Genomic DNA, 22,328 nt, shown 5'->3' with positions numbered 1-22,328 from the left:
CGTGTCCCCCCCCCCCCCCCCCCCCCAAAACTATTTTGATCTTAATTTTTGTTCCAGAGTAGCTTTTTAGAAGTTGTGTTCACAGTCAGATTCACCTTTCCAGAAAAGGCTGGGCCTAGGGATTTTTAAATTGCAAAATTGTTAGTGACAAGAAAAAAGAGAGTGCTGGTACATCAGTTAAAACTGTGAGAAAGGCACAGAGGAAAAGGCTGGCTCTTCTACGATCAAGGCAAATTCTTTTGACGGAAGTGACTGCAACAGTAAAAGATTCTCATCTATACCTGGTTCCCCTATAAAAGCACTTATATTTGAAAAAAAACCCTCTAAAAAATTACAAAATATTAGAGAAAACAGAAGAAATCACATTATGAGAAATAAAAATGGAAGACTGTTAGAGAAAAGGCATCTCTGAGGAAAGCCTTTCCTCCACTATCCCACACTGCAGCCAAGTTGCATGATAGTATTTTGGTTGCTTTATTTTACAGACATCTCAAAATGTATTCATATGAAAATTTCTCTGTAGGCAGTTAACTACAACCCACGCCTCACAGATGCCCTTATGTCTTGTGAATATATTGAGAAAAAAGTCTTATACTACTTTCAAATTATCCTCCACAGATTTCTGATCTTCACAATTAAAAGCCCATACTCCAAACCAGAAAGAGTACCACAAAAAACCTTTCAGCAAGAATATCTTGCTGCATTTTCTTCTGAGATGCTGTGGTATCGTAACAGGGTTGAAGAGCCAGAGTATTGCTCAGGCAGTTCTGAGAACCTATGTCTCCCACAGAACTTGTTTTTTTTAAGAAATAGTCACGGGTTTTTTTTCATGTCAGGGCATAATGAAATATTTTACTCAGCCAAGATTTTTAGGAAATGAGACTAAAAAGCAATGGGCCGTACTTAAGACACAAGGTACACTGGCAATGTTTATTAGAAGGAAGTCAGACCTTTTCCTGGTAGATTCAAGGTACACAAGAGATCAAAACAACCACCTCGTCCAGCTGCCTTCCCTCTGACAGTTTTCAAGGTGCTTCATCATGCACTAAATCTAACATTAATTGTGTGTAAGTCCATGCAAGAATGCTAATTAAAAGAATGTACCTATCACATACTCTTATGCCTTCCAGGCAGCGACAGCACAAGACATCTGCTGTTCCAAGTCAGTGTATGGGAGGGTAAGAGGTAATTGACCCTGCAGTTGTTAGGTTAATTCACAAAGGGAAATCTCTTGCACAACTGCTGTTTCATCTGCTCTCGCATAAAAAACAACTGTACCAGAAGCATTCCCTTTATATAAGCTATTTGTATACAGTCATGAAGACTAATTACTTAAACGAGGAGTTCCACAAGCACGGGAAATAAGGAAGTCTTGTGCTCCATATATTTCTGCTGCATGCCTGACTGACTTCAGAGTCTAAGCACAGGCTCCATTTGAAACTTTTCCTGTGTCTGGGACCTGATTAAAAACTCTTCTCATGTGGGAGAGGCATGAACACGAACATCTTTTTTACTCCATTAGGCATAACACATAGGTTCTCTTGCTGTAGGTGGTCACCCATTTACATAAAACAGGTAGAAGCTTAATTATCTTTGCTGCTTCTAATCCCCTGCTGCATTCCTTTAATAAAGTATTGGTTTCACTGGGAGGAGAGAGGAAGTGCAAAATTAGGAATACACATGGTCAAGTACACTGACAGCAAAAGCCTCATGTTGCCATAGTGAAGTTAATAACCCCACATGCAGATGTCAGATAAGATAATTTTCTTTACATACAAAAGACTGTTGATTTTACTGAAAGGGTTGCAAAAAAAATATGGTTTTCTGTAATAGGCAAACCCACAAAATCCTGCAGGAACCCACGAAAAGTTAATTTTACTCAGCATACAGAAGAAAACATGTAGGCATTAATATGCTGGTTGGGTGGCTTTTAGCATTCATTATTCCCTGACACAGGAAGAAATCATGTTACACCCCTCAAGGGTTCCCTCCAGGCATCAAGAGATGATTTCCAGTTACTGCACGCATATCTGTTGAAGAGAGCTTAAGCCACAGCAGTTGGATTCGAACATGAATCTGAACTCCCTACAGGTGCTCATGCCAGAGGTTTTGGTTTGATTTGTTATAGAGATAAAATGACCACCTACGTGTATTTGTCTAAATCCCAGTCTAAATTTTATGCTTAAATGTGGGCAAAGTTTTAGGTTAAGATTACCAAGAAAAAAAAACAGTCTTGGTCAAATCAAAGTTACAGTTTTCAAATATTTCTCATTTAGCTTAAGGGAAAAATTCAGAGGAATTTCTGGAATGTAGACAGGGATTGTTTAACAAAATTAATAGAAGAGTTGAGCCTAACCCTTTGGATGAGAGTCTCAATCAATGCTTTCTAAAAAAATTTTGTTTTCTTTTGTTTTCTTAGTTAAAAAACCCCCCAAACCTCCTCATAATCCCAAAGAAAATTAACATCTACCCCTTCCCACCGGCATCCCTTGCCTCTACTGCACCTTGCAAAGGCAAGAATGTATTTTCATGAAAACAATTTAAAATAACCTCAGGCTTATGTATGCAAATACTTACAGATGATAAGTAGTATATTTTGTCTGAACACTGGATACCTTCTAGAACACTTGAAGTTAATTTGGTTTAATAATCAAGTCATTGGTAAAGAACATAATTTAAATTCATTAACACAGTTCTGTTTAGACATTTCCAAATTATATGCTCAATGATACAAATTCATGCAACACTTACCTACTTTATCTATTATTCCTCTAAAAGTATTTTACACTCTTATGTTAGAGCATGGAGGGAAAAGCATATCAGTTATACCATCTGAGGTATACAGTAATGCTACCTGCAGCTGTTCATTCTTCAGCTGCTGTTAGGAGCACTTTTTTCCTAATTGGGCAGTTGCCTCTAGTGACTGAGTCATCTACCCACTGTGAGCATGAGCTGCATATCTTTCATGTTAGTCCAAAAGCTAGTAGTTTAGATAGGAAGAAAAAAGTTAAGATTAGGTACTGCATTTTTAACTTACATGGCTCCCACATTTTTACTGAAGATTCATGGCATTAAATGGTATTTCCCCTCTTTTCTTTAAAGTATTGGATCTCAGGTTTACAAGAAATTGCAGTTTTCATCTTCCTAAAAAGTTGGTTTGTTTCTGATTTGTTTAAAAGTTCAGATTTGTAGTATAGAAACAGTCATTATAATCTACTGCATGTTAGAATATTTATCATCTTTATTTTATGCTGATTTTTTAACATGCTTGAGGCTCAGAAATAAGTCATATTTAGTGCTCCTGGGTGTCTTGATACAGTTATATACTTACACAGAGGAAGAACAGAGTAACTTAGCAGGGTATGACTGAACTGCTGTAAGACTAAATTTTCTTAATTTAAGCATCAAGAAGCTCTTGAGCCTGAACTCTTTATGTTTTTAGGATAGAACTCAGGTATTCTGTCCTCTTCTTGAGTGCCATGCATTAGAAAGAAAAAGGAACAAAAAGATTCCTGGTAAACAAAGGGAAGAAAGGAATCAATCCACTTTGGGCAGATTTTCAGTCTCATTACTGCTAAATAGTAGAGTATTTCTCCTGTCCTGAACCTAGGAAATGGCCAAGGCTGAGTTAACGTGCATTAGTTATTCCTGGTTTTCAAAATAGTTGCAACAAGTGAAAAACACTTTAAGGTTCCTGTAACCTTACCTAGGAAACTAGTCTGGTATATAGATACTGAGAGATTAGGCAAGTTAAAGCCACTTAGTTTCCCCTCATTTTGCAATTGCAATGATTGCTCCTTGGATGGAGCAGAGATGGTGGCTTGTATTTGCATTCTAAAGGCAAAAAAAACCACAAGTGGAAGAGGAGACTCAGTCTTGGTGTGACTATATCAGCTAATAAAATGATATGAAACTGGATAATATGTCAATATATCTTCAAAGTATAAGGAAAAAATAAGCAATCCAAATCGTATATGTATTTAGACAGTAGGGAGGAGGAGGTAGGAAAGATCTGCTCATAAGAACAGGAAGACTATAGAAACCTGTGCCTTTGAGAAACAGTTGTGTGTCTGATTTCATCTCTCATTCAGAACAGAAATTGAAGTTTTCCTAAGTACATGGAGAAAAAGTAATCCAGATAACTATGTTTTATAACATCCCAAAATGAGCTAACACATTATATGCTACAGAAACACTCGATTTCTCATGGAACTCTCTGCCACTTTGAAGTAACTACATTAATTGGTCTTTATATTTTGGACAGCTTTCCAACTGTCCTTTATGGCTTAATATTAAAAACTTGATGGAAAACACAACATTTGCAGCTGAGGAAAACCCTTTCCAATGAAGTACTGCTCTGCTCTTCTTTTTTGAGAATATCTGTATGTTAAAAAATGCTGGTTACTCCTCATGTAGTTGCTGTTAGGAGGCTAATCTGTTAGGACAGTGAAGACCTGCTGACAGTTACTAATCAGCCTAAACTGCATGAGTTTCTTTTCATGTCTACCTTATGCCTCATAGCCTGTACCAAAGCAGTGAAACACTTATAAAACAAAAAGATTCTCTAGATGGGATCTGTGGGCCAAAAGAAATTTATAGGCAAAACAGAATCTACATTCGGCAAAAATTAAAGATAAGACATCCTGAAGCTGGAGTTATTAAATCTGAGTAAATCCTGACATTTCCATAAACTAGCAAATTAACTGGCCCAATTAAGAACAGGTTTTTCTTCCCAGTTAGTAGCTAATAAACAGAAAAACATTTCAGGTGTCTTAAAAACTCTTCAAATGACTGCCCAGGTTGAGACAACAGTAATAGGAGAATCAAAACAGTAACAGAGGAAAGGAAAGGGTCTGTGGAATAATTAATCAAACCAATATAGGAGTGTCAGTAGTTCTCAGATACACCTACTCACTCTCTAGAGAACTTTTCTGGGATATGATGAAATGAGGTTCAGAGCCCCTTTGCAACCAGTCCACAACTGGCAACGAATTTTATGTCTCTTAATTTCAGATTTATGTCCACAACATTGTTTATAGGCCTTCTTATAAACTATTTGACTAGTGAATGGCCTGAAAAGAAGAAGCAGCTTCTACTGTCTAACGGTTAGATACTCAGGATGGCTATAGCTGTAGCTCTAAATTAGGTGGAAAGGTGTTTAGATCTTTCTTTCTAGCATCCTAGCTGAATACATGTAAGTGTTCTCAAGCTGTTCTTTCTATCTAAAATGACTGGAAAAGAACAGAAAATAATTCTGCAGTATTTTTATTTCTGGTTGACTCAGTCTAATTTTCCAGTGTTTATTTGTGGTTTCACCGTGAAACTGAAACATCAGCTACTTGTAATACCTTGGTCTTTGCTGATAGTTTAACCATAATCACTGATCTTAAGAAAAAACTTTTCTCTTAATAAGACTGCACCTTGTATGCATGAAAGACTTTGCATTCAGTTACTTAGCTGTCAACAACCTACATAAATTATATGACTTCCAAGGCTGGTGTGAACAGTGCTTAAATGTTTTTTCTGGGCTGCAGATATCAGCAGCATACATCAATTAGTTAAATTGAGAGATTACTTAAAAAAAAATAGGATTTTTTTGTTCCTATAAAAGAGGGTCCATGCTTTAAAGACTGTAGTTTTGAACTATGGACTTAGATTTCGGAAAATGATTGTAATAAGAAAGACATGATTTGTGACAAGAAGTCTATTCATTCATAGTTTTTAAAAGCACGTTTGCCACAAGGTGGCAAACTATGTCTACAGGTTTAAATTGAAAACAAAATTGTAAAGGTGTCAAGACATCTCTGAAAACCTTTTATTTCCTGTGCTCAAATAGAAAACAGTATCATATCAATACCTGATATATCTCTGCTATGTGTGGAGAGGAGGAAATTTTGTTCTTATCAAACAAGACAGCACGCAGAGGGAGAAAGAGGCATTCATCATGTTAATGCTTTTAACTCACCACTTAACTCAGAATATGCATTTAAACGAACCTTTCAGATCTTCCTGAGAAAGTACTCTGAACTGTGTAAGAAAAAAAGTATGAGTCTATGGAAGCAGCTGCTAAACTTGTGAATAATATTTAAAAAAATTATAAGGCTTGTCTTGATGGAACTAAGTTTTGCACTGGGGTCAAAATTTTTCAAATCTAATGAAGACATTTTGAATGATCTTCCACGGGGACTGGACTTGTATGACATAGCACAGAGAGGCTCTTTCTAAAAAATCTCTTTTAAAAGAAAGAATCAAAGGAACAAACAAAAAACCAAACTTCCATAGCTAGATGATGCTAAAATATGCATGTTGCAAAGGTAAGTGTAAAGGTACAAATTAATTTGATGGGGGGGTGTGTGTGTGTGTTAAATAGAATAAAGAGAAGGTAGATGGCACTATTATTGGAGTATCAAGGAGAAAAAAACCAAACAAAGCAACAACAAAAGCCAGCCTTTTTGGCCTTTAACAAAAGGCTTTTGCACTAACAATGAACGCTTAATAAGTGTAGAGTTCCTTATGAAGAAATCTGTAAGAAAGGAAGAATTCTGGGCAGGTTCCACTTCTGCCTTTATTGCTTCACTGCAGCTGCATTTAGTAGCCCAGTGTTTGATAACTTTCTGATTGTAACCATCTAGATTAACTCATGCAACTCTAAATAACAATGCAGATAAGCCCCTGTTCTGAACCTAAAAACAAGTTGGAAGAAAACTTTCTGGTATTTTATCAAGGAATAACTAAAATTCCTTAGGTGACTTGCTGAGTGTTTAAAGAAAACAAGCCAACCAAAAAGGAAAAAAAAAAAAAAAGTAGCAAATTCTCAGTCACTTCTGAGAGGGCACAGGCTCCATAGTAGGATTGTTAGGACATTAATAGGGAAAATTAAAAAGTGTATGGAAAGGAAGAAATTGGCTCCAAGAGCCAATTAACTTTTAGGTGAGGGTCTTAAAGTACTTCTTCAGAGGTATTGAAGGAAAAGTCTGAGATGATTATTCCTTCCCTTCTTGAAATTCTACATGTAATTTTTTTTCCTATCAGATCCAGTCACATTGTATGCAAATGCTTTTTGAGCAATCCAAAGTGAACATATAAGGGAGCAAACCCTGAACTAGTAGGAGTCACATTAGGCTGCCCTCTCAATGTGGAGTTAAGTGACAGGCCTGCTCTAATGGTTCTACAAATGATCCATGCAGAAGGAGCCTTTAAATAGTTGTTGACAGTGGATCTTTCCTTCTCATTTTTGAGGCATTCCAGTGCTAATGGAAAAAACAGGAGAAAGAAAAAGAAAATCATCTATATCCGTTCCACAGAGACTCTTCCATCTGCCATGTCAAAACTTCATAAAATGTACAAACCCTCACTGACTCTAAGGAGTTAATGTCTAGGATGAAATCCAGATTTGGGTCTTTCAGACTTTGTGCTTAAAAGAAGACTTAAAACTTAAAAATAATGAACTTGGCAGTAGATTAGCGTCATCACATTGTTGATAAAGATTCACTGTTCTCCTTGGAAAGGCAAGTTTGGTTTACTATATGAATGTACTTTTTGTAAGGAAGATATTACCCTGTCACATAGATTTTCAGATTGAAGTACCTAAAACACTTACCGCTGCCTCTGGAGTTTGGTGGCTAAAAAACCCAGTGTCCTAATAGTTGACAGATACTGAATTATTGCTCTAAGCAGCTGTGCAAAACATCTGCAAACAAGGACAGCAAACAAGGACAGCTGAGCTCAGGAATCCTTAACTACTGATGAGCAGATTAGTGGTGCCAGCAGGCATGGATTGCTGTGATAGACTATAATCACAATAAAGTAAATAAAGTCTGAAACCCAGGAGAGGACCTCTGCTCAGGGAGATCAGTAAGCTGTCAATGCAGAGCATGGAGCACATGGCTGGAATGTGATTTCGTCTCTAGATATGAACTGTAGAGATCAAGTCAACAGGTAATAAATACATGTATGAGAGGGAATGTAATGTCCTGGTCACTTGTAGATGGAAGTTTTCCATTTTCATGTGTCATTAGACTTACATGACCGATGATGTGACCTGAACCTAGTTTTGGGAGGTTCAGCTTGTGATCTAGGTGCAGCTAGCACTAAGCAGCTGTTGCCTTAATCTGTGAGAGAGCACATAGGACAATAAGTTGTGCATAATAAGAAGGTAGAAACTAAAAAGTGAGATTGCTGTGTTACTAATAAGTTCATAATATTCAGAAGAAAAACACCAGTAGAAAAAGGCATCAAATCTGAGGGGAAAAGGTAGATTCAGATGGTGGTAACTCAGCAATACTGAGGATCAGTATATTTCAAAGACTGGCAGAATTTAACACTTCTGCGCTTCAATGATGACAATATGGTCAGCAGACACGCATCAGGTGACTGTACTGTTGTGTGTGAATATATCTTAGCCTGTATCTTGCCACGTGTGTTCCTCTACCCCAGGACAAGCCATAGCTTTTCCTTACAACACACTTGTCCCAGCCCATGCCTATATGCACTAGTTAATAAATAGTTGTCGTGTGCCTATAAGTGCTGTGCCTGATCCTGCCCTCAAGTCTCCATGCTCAACAAAGCCAAAATGAAAATGACCGAAAGACTTGGGATCTCTGAAAGAGATTTGAAAGCTATGACATACACGAAAAATGACTGTGATCTTGATGGAGTTAAACAGACAGACAGATGTTTTGAGCCCTTGCTTCTTGTAAAACTTCAGTTTTGTTTTTCTTTAGTTTTAGCTACTCTCTATTTATTTTTTTGGCTGTATATATGTTTTGATAGCTATAAAGTTACATCTTTTCAATTCTATTTCTCTCTGATTACCATCAGAGACATTTTCTTGGACAACATGTGACGCTTGTCTTTTTGTGCAAAGTTATTGTTTAAATATAACTGTGATTGCATTGTTTTCATTAAATTTGTTTAATTAAAAACCTTCTCCCAAACCTTCCAGTCACACCACTCTCATTAATTTACTCTGGATTTACCTGATCAATGTATAAAGGCTAATATGGACCAACATCCATTTGTCTGACATTGAGATTCAAATTGCAGTTCTAAAATGCTTGATGTTCCACCTAGTTCTGGTTTTGTCATCTTCAGATGTTATTGTTACCAAAAAGCATTAAGCTGAGGCTTCAAAATTTTTGCAAGTTACTCTGTCATTTCAGCTGGCTGCCAAATAACTGTCCCAGTACATGTTGAAAGACGAGAATGTGTGATGAGAGGAAGATCTGCCTCATGTTCAGTTCATTATGGGCGGCAACCCATCAATCAGGCACAGCCCTTGAGAAGGCCTTCAAAGTAGACGAACCAAGTACCAGACACATCCAAGACCTGGATTTCCAGCACAGAATTTCTTTTCCTACATAATATAATTCATACATAATGTAAAATAGTGTACATATCTGTAAAAATAATAAAAAAAATTCAAACAGTTGCATGTTAAGATTCTAACAATAACATTGAGAGAAATAAGAAAAGTGATTATGATCTTGTGTTGATTTGTTGGCAAGAATTTTGTATGCAGCTTTGCTAAATTCAAGTGTAAAGATCAAACAGCAGAATGAATTAATATTTTCTGGTTATAGGTGCAATTTAGCCAAGAAATGTATCTATTAGGGCATACACTGTTTAATGTCTACTATAAAGAAGTCCAAGTCCAGCTATTTTTCTATATCTTTTTTCTACTAGTATTCTTTGTATTTCTGGACAGTAATTTCTTGTCTATACCTATAACATGGATGTACTATTAGTTCTGTATTCATAACAATATCCTGTTCTCATACACTGTTTTGCCTTGTTAGAGCTACACAGAACAACCTATAGAAGGTACCACTATTGATGTCCTTTTGCATGGATGAAGAACTTTGGCATTATATATTTTAGAAATATTTCTTAGAAAATACATCTTCTGCATATGAACTCATGGTCATCTCTGCTCTTCGCAATTGCTCTGCCCAGTCCATTGACCAGATCTGTACGAAAATGTAACACCTTCTATTAAAGAAACTCGTACAGCTGGGGGGAAAATAATCTAACTAGTTTAGAGAAGTCTTTCTTTAGGCTGACAGTGAACAATCTGATTGAATAAATCTGATGTTTATTTAGAGAAAATTAGTTTGGTTTGCATTTCTCTGAATTACATAACAGGAATATAACTTATTGTAAGTTCCTATACCCACAATCTCAGAAAATAATTTGAGCCTGGGATAAAGAATAGAAGTTAGTGCACGTGTACCCAACTTCTAAAGATCTTCAGGCATTTAGGCCCTAAATAATATTTAATGTCTGTGAAATACAGGTACCCAAGTCCCTTTTCAGAACTGGCTGAGAATAACTTAGGTTATTTTGTTGGGTAATATACAGAATGACTTGGAGTTATTTCCATATACTCAAAGTCTGAATTTGATCCTTCACCTCAAAACTACTTGAAAATTCTTTCCTGAGAATGATTTTTAGGGGATAAGTGATTAATAATTCAAAATGCTAAGCACCACCAGCTCCTACAAAGGTTAGAAGTGCCTCAGTGCTGTACTGTCTAGCTGAAAGTGTCAATTATTCCGCTTCAAGGCTTCTGCTTTATTTCTGTGTTTTAAACAATGCTGGATTTTATTGCTTTTGGCAAGCAGTGAACATGTCTTTGATATAACACAGTCCCTAATTTTGCAAACAAAAGGTATTTTGACACGAAAATTGTAGTATTTTTGGATCAGTCCATAGGAAAACCAGAGGAGCATTAGGCTTTTATTTTTTATTTTGTCTACCAATTATATATCTAAATTCCTCCATGAAGAATGTCTTGACAGAACAAAACAGATAAAAAAGATTCATTCTCTGTAAGGTAGTAGAAGATTCTAAAATACCTTAGTAACATATTTTCCCTTTCATTCACAAACTGATGATCTTCAAGAAACAGACTTTTTGAGAAATGTAGAAGAAAAATGGAATCCTCCTAAAAATTCTGCAGAGTCAGTTCCTGACAAAGTTCAGACACTGATGGGTAGTACTTTCTTAACCATGGTCCATGATTCACTGTTCTGTGGTCTGGAGCTCATGATCAGAATAGTGTTTAGGAGCTTTTTAAATAATATTTTCTGTTAAGGGAGCAGGTAAGAGACTATGATGATGAATGGAAAAAAATATTTAGTTTACAACTCATTGATTTAACATTTGGTAAACTGCTGTTTTGAAACATCACTTAGTCCTTTTCTAACCTATTAAAGAGTCTGTTTTATTTTATTACAAAGAGGGACCCTAGAAATACCACTGCTCTGGAGTTAGTCTTATGAATAAAGTCAGAAGCCTACTATGCTTACTACAATATAATCAATAGAGATATCTCTTACCCCCAAAATTTTAGAACAGGAGATGACAGAAATATTTTGGTGCAATACTGAAAAGCCTGTGTTTTGGTGTTTGGCACATGTCTATAAGACAAATCATTCACAATCACCTTGCATTTACTGGGGGCTAAAGTTGTATTAATCACAGCATCACAGAATTGTCTAGGTTGGAAAAGACATTGAAGATCATCCAGTCCAACCATTAACCCAACATTGACAGTTCCCAACTACACCATATCCCTCAGCGCTATGTCAACTCTACTCTTAAACACCTCCAGGGATGGGGACTCCACCACCATCCTGGGCAGCCCATTCCAATGCCTAACAACCCCTTCTGTAAAGAAATGCTTCCTAATATCTAGTCTAATGATTGGGCACTGCACCTAAGTAATCCTCTAAGTCTCCATATCAGGGAGCATTAGTTGGTGACTTTAGTTAGGGACATATCTGTTCTTCAGCATACTTGTGAAGCCAAATAAAACCAAAGACATCATTGTGTAGAGAGAAACTGTGAGGCCTGTACTTTTAATACAGTTTAGAAAACTGTGTTTCTCCATGTTCCCCCAAACTAGATGAGTGACGTAAGAACAAGGAGGAAAACTAAACTGCACAAAGGGCAGCCCTGCTTCCAAAGAAACAGGCCACCACAGCAGAAGTGTTGGAGATCATGTTTTGTGGAAAGAATCTCATGTTCCTTGCTGTAGAAAGTGGACTGTTGCTGTGTCCTTCCCTTCATGTAAAGCTGAGGGTGTCTAAAAAGATGTTATCTAAAGCTAAGGAGGGACTGATCAACTGCAGAAAGGTAGGTGACAGATGGTTGAGAAATAGTAACATGATGAAAGGTGTATTCAGGTTCCTCCTCCCCCAAGCAATCTGAAGACATGTTCTATTGAATCTGTGACTTGTTCAAACATCTTTGGTAGCAGAATAGTGATCAGATATTGTGTCAGATTAGAATGCCAATGGAGGTCAGAAATGTGTGCCAGCATGGGTTGGATAGGTGTACATAGGCAGAGAGAGAAAGAATGCAAACTTGAAATGGGGTCATCATGGAATGACTGTCAGAAGAATGAACAAATGTTTCAATATTATTCTTGTTTCACTTACACACATTTAAAAGTGAAATGAATGTATTTTGGAATATTATATCCAGAATAGTTTTGGGGGGAAGTGGGAGAAAAAGGCAGGCAATATCGCCTCATGCAGAGTAATATCAAAAATATCAAGTTAGGGATATGCATAGTCATACACCTTTATTGGTTTCATATCTGTTAAAGCATGTGTCTTTTGACTTCCCTGCTTGAAGGAATTAAATATTTGTTTTGAACTCACATAGCCATTTACAGCTTTCTTATGATTCGAGCCTGCAAATATTATGTTGCCATGGATGCTAGCCTCAGATACTCCAGGAGTTTTTCAGTACAATTTCAACAATAGCACGAAAAATAAATGTTTCTTCTAATTATTTTTCTCAAAGAAGAGTCTGTCTGTGGCAGGTACAGACCTGGTCACTCAGCTGTCTTCTTCAGCAGCTAAGCAGTGCTACACTGTTGAGATGAGGTGTAAATTCCTCAGAGGTATGACTCAAGACTCACATCTGGTTTTTAAAAGTTCAGGCCAGTAATGGGAAAAAAATTAATTATGCTAATCACCTGTTTGAAGGACTTAATATATTGCTAAAACAACAACAACAAGTTGGAAAGAGAAGCAGTAAGCCACCCAGTTCTGTATAAACATGGTATAAGGTACTAGACTTAGATGCAGAAAAGATATGCAAACCCACAAAGGACTCTTCAAAATCATTGTCTATATTTCAAAGACAGTAGAAGATTAAGCACCATATCCAATTCCCGCTGAGGTCACTGAAAAGACTTGTGTTTACTTTGATGAGGTTGGATGTAGCCTTAAAAACCAATCTGGTTTCCTCATATTACATGACAAATGTTGCTCAAGAGAAAGGAAAAATACAGATAGACTGAGGTGTGTAGGCTATGCTTGGCCAGCTGGCATGGAATACATTGCTGATGATGGTCCTGGGCAGATGGTTGGTTTGGATGTCTGAAAGTTATTAGATTTCCACTAGTCCACAAAAAAATCAGAAGATATCTGAGGTAACAGTTTGGGGCCAGCACAGACTGATGTTCTTGGATCATTGTGGTTCTTGCCCCAGGCCTCAGATAATTTGTCTTTCAAAAGATTCTGGAAAATAAAGATCTGTTCTTCCAGAAAGCATCTGAAACAAAATGATCTGGGATGTTTCTAACGTGCTGCATTTTCCCCAGATGTACTCTGACCTGTCCTCTAGCTCAGGGCCTGGCTAAGAACCTTGGTTAGACTTCTGGAGAGCAGCTATGGCTTCTCTGCTTACTTTGACTATACAAGTGTCCCAAAAAATTATAACTGGGTTCAGGAAGCTTCATGTGCCAGCTGTTGCTGATGCTTGTCCCTCCCAGGTCTGGTATGACCTGTCTCTCCCACTGCCAGAAAGCCTGCTTCCCCTCTCATCCAGGTTTCTTACTCTCACTTCTGCACAACTTTTCCTTTCCCATGAGCAAAACAATCTAATTTAATGCTGCTTCTGTTGAACAGTATAAACAAATGTTTTCAAATTTGCATTTATCTGGACCCACAGCAATTGAAGGTTGATTAAAAAATAACAACCCCACAACGTTTTTAAAGCATATCTGCCCAGTATAAGAATAATAGTAATATTTTTTTTTTTTAAATCTAATGCTTTTCTTACTGCTGAGTTAAGCATGAAAAAAACTCGATATTCTTTCACAGTTGAAAGATGTAATGAAAAAAGAATCTTCTCCTTATTTAGGTTTATATCTTCCCTAGATAGTCTCCAGTTCAGGGAAATAGGATGCTTCTGTTTTCTAACATGAGCTGTTGGATGAGTAGAAGGACCATAACGATAATTAGGACAAATTGACAGGAAAGAAATTAGTTTTGAAAAAGGGATAATCTGGAAGAAGAATCCAAAATTAATAGGCAAGCAGAGTTCTAGAAGCAGAAAAGGAGAAAATCTAATGACCAACGAGTAAAGGAATAATTTAAAAATATGTTGAAGAGCTGATAAGAAGGGTGGGGTTGGGTGAACTGGTGGAGGAAAAATCTTATGTTAACCGTCAAAAAGGAAACTTTGAAGTTACCTTCAAAAGTTGTTTCCAATATTTCTTTTTCTTATTATCAGCAAGTCTTGGTGGAAAAGAAACATGAGCTTTTTAATTGGGAGAGAATAAAATAGATAGCCTGATATCATTTGTACAAAGGCTGACTGCAGTATAATACTGCTACAGGCAACAGTAAGGCTAATGTTTTTAAGCCAGCTAAATCATGAAATGTTTATCTAACTTTCAAGAACCCCACCACTATCATAACTTCTTTTTGTAATTTCTCTCTTACCATTCCTTTTCCTTAGATGTCCTGTTGATGTTTCAGGGTTGACTTTAATGTCCTCCCAAAGGAAACAGCTGAAAGATCCAATATGGTTTCTTCTTTAGAAGCCAAGAATATTTTAGCTCTTTCAACATTTTTTGCATGGAAGTAGGAATAAATGACATGTGGAGACTGCTTCATATCACTGTTAACAATTTGAAGTTACTTTCCTGAAATACTTTATTTATATAAGAATCAAGTTTTAAATAAAGATACATCTCTTATAAAGGGTATTTATGTGTGATATTCACTATTTGCCAACAGCTGTAGATTGTGAACCTTGGAACATATTTAGATCATGCTACTAGAGCCATAGGTATTATTTGGTTTCTCTAAGCTTGCTTTGCATCTGATTGGCAAAGTTCCAGTCTGTTTTCAAAAGCAGAAGCTTAATAAAAAATGTAAAGAACATTGTTTTGACTTCACTTCTTTCTGATGTTCTGAGGGAAGCTACACACACTGGTGTTAAGAAACAATTAGATAGATACATAAGAGTATGTTGGTAACAAAATAGGTAAGAAGTTTGCTTTCCTGATCAATCCCTCAGCAGTCAGTAATATACCCAGGGGACAGGTTCATTACATGTGAATTTGATCAAGCTGCTGTTAAAGTTGGGTTCTGGACAAACTGAACTGTTTGTTGAGTGAACCACTCAACATCAAAGGGAAGCTTACACATTATGCTATTTTCTCAGCTCTAGCCAATCTCTTTGTTCTGAGGTATAGCCTTATTTACATGTATTCAAAACCAAATGGGAAAATGAAATTGCCAGCAATAAAACTGAAATGTTAAAATGTGTAGAAATAGCTGGTTTATTTCTGTTCTGAAATCTTCTGTCCATTATTCTAAATATTGAAGCACTAATTTCTTTCTTACTATTTTTTTTTTTTTTTCCTCTCATTTTGTGAACAGAGTATTTGACTGCTTGGACATAGACAATGATCATTCTAAGACAGGCTAGATCATTGTGATGGCAACATGCTTCACTAATAACTAGTCTACTAATATTAACAGATATAATGGACAGAGCACTACATATTTCAAAATATCTTAAAGAAGCAAGGCAAATTACTGCGACCTGAGTTTCATATCTGTAAAAGCAGACTTTTGCAAAGACCTGAGTTGGTTATTTTAGTCATATTGTTCTCACTGTGGTAAGTGTAACGTAGCTGTATTCTGAAAGTTCAATGATTTTACTGGCATTATAAAGATCTATCTTTCTAGGACCCTAGTGATACAGTCCCTTTTGTGGTACTAAATTTAACATTTGCTTTACTTTACTTTAGGCAAATTTGGGGACAACTTGTCCATTCTTCTGACCATTCTTCAGAGGAGCTGTGGGAAAGCACAGGATGCTTTCAGTAGGTAACTGCTATAGCCCTTATCTGCTTGCAATGAGGGCAAGCTGCATCCTGAACATACATAACAACCATGTTTTTCAGCTTACAGATTTAAACATGGTAGCAACCTGGTTTTGTCCCTCCAAACCCTCAAGGTTGTGCTTGGCTGGTTCTTACCCTTGTACTGTCTGTGAGTGAAAGGGCTTCTGTCTGTGGATAAGAAAACTGGATTTTTATAGTATCACTGAAGTTAACTCTGAATAGAAATGTTTTATATGGCTTGTGTGGTGATTTGTCAAACTAAGGGCTCTTTTCTGATAGGAAAAGTGCTACATTGTCTGCTTTAACATGTGATGGTTATTTCAGTTATGCAGCACAACCACACACTACTGTGTAACAAACTCAGCGCTTTAATGGTGGTTGTGCTGATGCCTAACAGCTTGGTATTGCCGATCCAGCTCACTTTTGTGGGTAACTGTATAAGAAGTAGAGAGAAGAAAGTAAATATTTGACAGAAAGCTTTTGAAACATTGCACTGGAATGAATCCTCGCACCTTAGGTTCTCAAAATAGTTTGCATTTATAAATGCACCTATATGGCACCCCCTACAACCATCATCTTTTCTGTTTTGTGGAGGATTAAAACTCAATGACCTGGGAGTGGTATGACCAAAGCAAAATGAAGAGTCGAGTTCAGCTACTAGAAAAGGTAAAGGAATATAAGACTTTGTCACTGAGCACACTGAAAGGACCTGGGTGATAAGGGTGCCTTGACCCATTTTAGTTCCCCCCTTTCAGGTGAACAAGAAGCAGTAAGAATGTATGAGAAATACGTAAGAAGCTAGGAAGCTGCTTCCACTTTAAGCACTGATTCTTTAAGAATTCAAGTACGGATTTTGAAGGCATTCAATAGAATCATCAAAACTGTTGTTAGTTCTACAAAAAATCAATAGAACTTGTACACGAGTTGCTTTTGAAATCTCACTGGGTAATTGGACATATAAATATCTTTTGAAATGCAGTGAGCTCCCAAGAAGTGAGTCCAAGTTTGCATGGGATTAAAGCTTGAAAAATAATGTCAAATTTCCAAGCTGTCTTTTCTATCTTTTAAGGGAGATTTTTGTCTTCTTTTTCTGTTTGAATTGCATATAACTGCACTAAAATTGATTACCTAAAAAGAATGTAGTAATGCACTTTGATAGCTTGAAATTCTCTTTGCAAACAAACAGGAAAATTATTAAAATCCCTGTGTACAGTTCTAGAGTACTTATTAGATTTCACAGTTTGGAGACCAATGGTTAAGTTAATAAATCCTAGCTAAATTAGTAAATCCTTGTACTTATGATGATGATTAAACCCTATTTCAGGCACGTTTCCAGGACAACTTGGCATAGGGTTTCTCTGCCTCACTGTTTGCATCCTTGAAATGGCTATGTCTGACTTACTGTATGCTTTAACACTCTTAGGAAATCAACCGGCACATAGTGAAGTAGTTACTGTTACAGCCTGAAAATTAAATAGAAAAAGAAATCAAGGAAATAGCCTTGCTTAAGCTGAAGGTTTTTAATATAATTAATCTTTCCAGTATTCACAAAATTTTATTATCTTGCAATATTTTGGTCTGTTACTGGCAAGTCACAATGCTCTGTCCTTCATTTGAAAGAGCTGAACATCAAATGCTTAACTGACTCAATCCAAAGACTGGATTTGTATCTAACGTGAAAATGACTTCTTAAGTTTCTTAAGGCCAAACTCATTGTATCCAGATTTCAATGCTTAGATGTAGCAGCCAGTGCAGTATGTAGTAGCCCTAAGTTTCTTCAATACATAGAAGACAAATGCCTGGAGCGGTAATGCAGATCTTGGGTGAGCTGTCTGAAGGCTCCCGTCTGGATAAAGATCCTAAGGGGACAACAATCCTAAAATGCCTGCCTGAAAATAAGTCGAATGAAAATGGTACGTTTCCACCATTACTTACAAGTAAATCCTTCAAAAGTTTTTCACTGCAGTTTTAAATGGTTCAAGTCATTGTCCATCCATCATATTCCTTCAGATGACTTTTTACATTTAGATCAGGATTTTCCTAGATGTGGAAATATCTGATTGTTAGAAATACTTTGCTATACACATTCTCTTTGATATAGAGGTGCCAGTAACCATATGTCACCATTCACTTAATTTAGTTTATTCCACATGTTGAAATGAGTATATAGGATCCACTCTTTGGTCTTAGGTAGAACAGGTCAAGGACAACTTTCACAGTCTCAGAATGGTTCTCACTTTCAGCAATATTTACTGTGCATGTGTGTATATATATATGTATAAACATACACACACATATATATATGTATATACACACACATATGTTCATGTATATATAATCAGAATACAGAGCAGAATGCCTAATTTCTCTGCATTTATACAGTTCTAGACTTAGAATTCAGATTAGCACTATTTATGAAAGCCTCCTGTGATTAAACCAAGTGAAAACATGAAGTGAAACTGAATTGTTTGTAAGAAAATGGGAAGGCAATTTAAATTTATAAATTCCAGCTTGCTAAGATGCACCTGATGTTGTCTAAAGAGCTTAGACTGAAATTATATATTCCTGTAGATAATGAAAACTGTAGAGGGTTTTATTTTTTATGTTTGCACGCTCGAGTTTGGCTAAATAGGTGAAATGCAGATTGGTTAATTTAGGCTGCAAGAATATCTGGCAGAAGAAGTGGTGGCTGAATAGGTTCAGAAATGCCCGTGATAAAATTTGATGGCTTTTCCAGAACACTTGCCCCATGCCTCCAACACTGCAGGCTGAGTGTCACAGCAGAGCTCTTTGCTTCCCACTTGCTTGAGGGATGGATAATGCACCTAGGCAGAGGAGCTCATTTCACTGTTAGTCCAGCCAACAGAAGTGGATTAACATGTTGTAGAGACAGAGCAGGGCTTGGGGTCACCACTCTCCACCTTACAAACCCAAGTGGAGAGTGGGAAGAGCAGTTTTGTGACACAGGTAGCACATACAGGAAAATTGAGACTCTTTGAGACATTTTTATTGAGCATTAAGGGACTCAGGTTATGATGCTTCAATTTAGGAGTCATTCTGCTATTCATGGTCTGATCTAAGCAGCCACACTGTGAACAGCAGCTGAGGAGCCATCATTAGTTTCTAACCTTTGCTGTAACTTCTGCATAGAGCTGTAACAGACATGAACAAGTGAGGAAAATATTATTCCAGACCTATGTATATTGTGTACACTGTGGTGTTATAAGGTCATTTGTCAAGGTTCAATAACAGGCTTGAAAGCTTTGTCCTCTGCCTGGCATCTTTCCAATTCTTGGAGTTCTGGGTTGGCCTCCTACAATGTTTGGATACAAAGCCAAATTGCTCAGTTTTTGGAGGGACTTCCCACCTGGGCTTCTACAGGGTTACATCTTTATTTGCTGCTAAAGATGAGTTATCCTTATTGGTGTTAAGTAAGCCCATGGAAAACACAAACACATTTTCAAGTTTGAGATTCAAATCAACATGGGTAAAATACAAAGTTAAGCTTGGTGGTGGAAAATAAAAGTATTTGATCATGCCTCTGTCTCTGACAATGATATAGTAGATTTTGTCCCAAGACGGCCGTCGTTGTTATATTTTAGTTTTCATCACTCTTATTATCAATGCATGTGTTTGCAATTTAAAAGTGCAAGTCTAAGGACGTGGTTCCACTCATCTTATTTAGGCAAAACTTTACTCTTTTTCTATTTCACTGATCGATTTGGATAAAAATGGCAGAGTTTTGTATACACCTTCAAACATATATTTTTCTGACATAATTTTCTACAATTCGAAGTAGTTGACATGACAATAGTTGAAAGAAAGTCCTTGCTTGGTTTACGTTGTTTATTTCAAGATAGGTTGAACTGGATCTTCCACATGTGTCAGACTCTTTGCCTTTGTATATTCAGTGTGATTCAATTGCATTTAATAAAAAGATGACACCACTTTAGGCGCTGCAGGACACTTATACTAACCTGCAGGTGCTTCTTCAGAGGGCTGCATATCTGCCAGAAGTGCTTGTCCTGTGGAAATAAGTATCTCCAGTGCTATGGGATACTCCATTGGTGTTGGGTGCCTATGTTTAGCAACTGAATTGAGACTTGCTCCATATGTATAACAGACTAATTAATTCACATTTCATGTTTGGTACTCAAAGAAAGAAGACCTGAGGCACTGAGAATGAGAACCTAAAGACATTTTTCTTAAGCCTAAACCATGATTTAAGAAGTCCTGCATTGACAAAAAAGGGATTTGCCTGATTTGTCTGTTTATACCTTCCTGCCTCCCTACCCATTAAGGCTGTCTGGGGGTACCAAGATCGTGCATGGAGACTCCAAAGGAATTTGGAGTTACAACAGCTGCAAGATTGAAGGTGCAAGGGAACCATCTCTTGCAGTGTGGAAGTAAGCATTTTTGCTTCCAGTCTGTACTGGTCCCCAGGTATAAGCAAATACACTGTGCATTGTTAGGATGACAAGCAGCAAATGCATTGAATATACCACAGGGAACTTCAAAATTACTCAGTAGGATCTTTTATTTTTTAATTTTTGATAAAAGAAATGTGGGTTTTTTTCCTAATAAATCCCCTGTAGCCAGTTCTGCAAGAGCTTGTCAATGAGACAAAAAGTGCATGACTTCTGTCATTCTCTATTTCTCAGTTCCTAGTTGTTTTCCTCTTCAGCCATATGGAACAGGTTAAAATTATAATGGGAAGAGTCTGTTAAGAAATAACTTAGCAGAACTGTTTAATAGAAAGCTTGTGCATTGCTCCTTAAAGATCTGAAGAAGAATTGTTTTATCAGTCATTTTTTTGGGATGGTCCCCCAAATGTAGATACCAGTGATGTATTCTTTTTGCATGTCTTTAATTCATTACATTTGTACCTAACCTATTTGAATAGATTTTTAGATATGACATAATTGTATTTTTATTTTCCTATGGGGAGCAAAAAACAGAAGTCAAACCTTTTTATTTGTGAATCATGGGAAGAAATATATATATGTTTTGTTAAATTATATTTAATCTCCAAAGCAGCTGAACTTCAGAGTATAACAAGTTTATCTTATTTTTTTAAAAAGGTAAAAAATTAAAATACCTTCTTATTATCTCCCCTTGCATTCACATAGTCAGCTGTTGAGTTTAGGAAAAAAACTTTCAATGCAAATTTCAATCTCTTTTCCCCATGTTTAAAATTACACTTTTCTAAAAAGTTACTTAATTTTGACAAACCAGTTTAGAAAACAACAAATCAAAACTGGAGAACAAAGCATGACAACAGAAAGCTGAGTATGGCATCCAAAATTTAAAATTATGTGTTTTAAAATTTGTGCATGCATGAAAACCAATGACAAAAGTTTTTAGGAAGGTTGCCATTTTGTAAAGAGGTCTTCTTTGGTCTACAAATTAGTCAGCATGAAGAATTTCAACTGGTCCATTTTGAGGAGTAACTAGAAAATGAGTGGCAGCTGAATTTCCTGAATATGCCCCAAACAGAGGGATGCAAATTTGACCATAGTTTGTTAATGATTCCCATCCACAGTGAGTGTATGGAAGGCTGTTTCATCCAAATGACAAAACAGCTACCTGAATCCCAAACACTACATGTTGCATCTAGGTACTTCTGTTTCCACAGGTAAAGTCTTTAGCCTCTCTCAATATTTTTGCTGAACACGTCCTCAGAGCCTGAACTATGAGGCTTTCTGCCTCTTGCCAAAGTCATGTCAAGATTCACAAGAGAGGCAGGAGAACACCTACCTTGTTCTGCGGCTGCAGTGAAGCCTCAGAGCACACTTAGACTCTTTTTTCTCTCCTCCCTCCCTGCAGGATGGCTAGGGTAAGGAAAAGGAGCTCTGCTTTTCCTCAGGAGCCTTGTAATTGAAGCACGCCTCTGGGAGATGGGAGACCTGACTTTAAAGCCCTTCACTGCCCCTTATTTACCACATTCCAGGCAAGTGCCAGAATTTTCTGGGCTGGAAGCCCTCTAAATCCTTCCTGTACTATCTTTCACACTTTGCATAAAATTATTAAATATGCATTGGAGCAGGGCCTGCAATCAGAGTTTTGGGCTTGTATTACCTGAGTGCTGCAGAGTCCTGAACATGTTCCTCTCCGACTGTCTCTATTGCTCTCTCTTTCTTTTCCTTTGTACTAAATTAGGCTACGCAAA

Source organism: Strix aluco, chromosome 5, assembly GCF_031877795.1.
Source record: "Strix aluco isolate bStrAlu1 chromosome 5, bStrAlu1.hap1, whole genome shotgun sequence".
Classification (NCBI taxonomy): domain Eukaryota; kingdom Metazoa; phylum Chordata; class Aves; order Strigiformes; family Strigidae; genus Strix; species Strix aluco.
The sequence above is the reverse complement of the archived record's forward strand: the minus strand, read 5'-3'. Positions refer to the sequence as shown.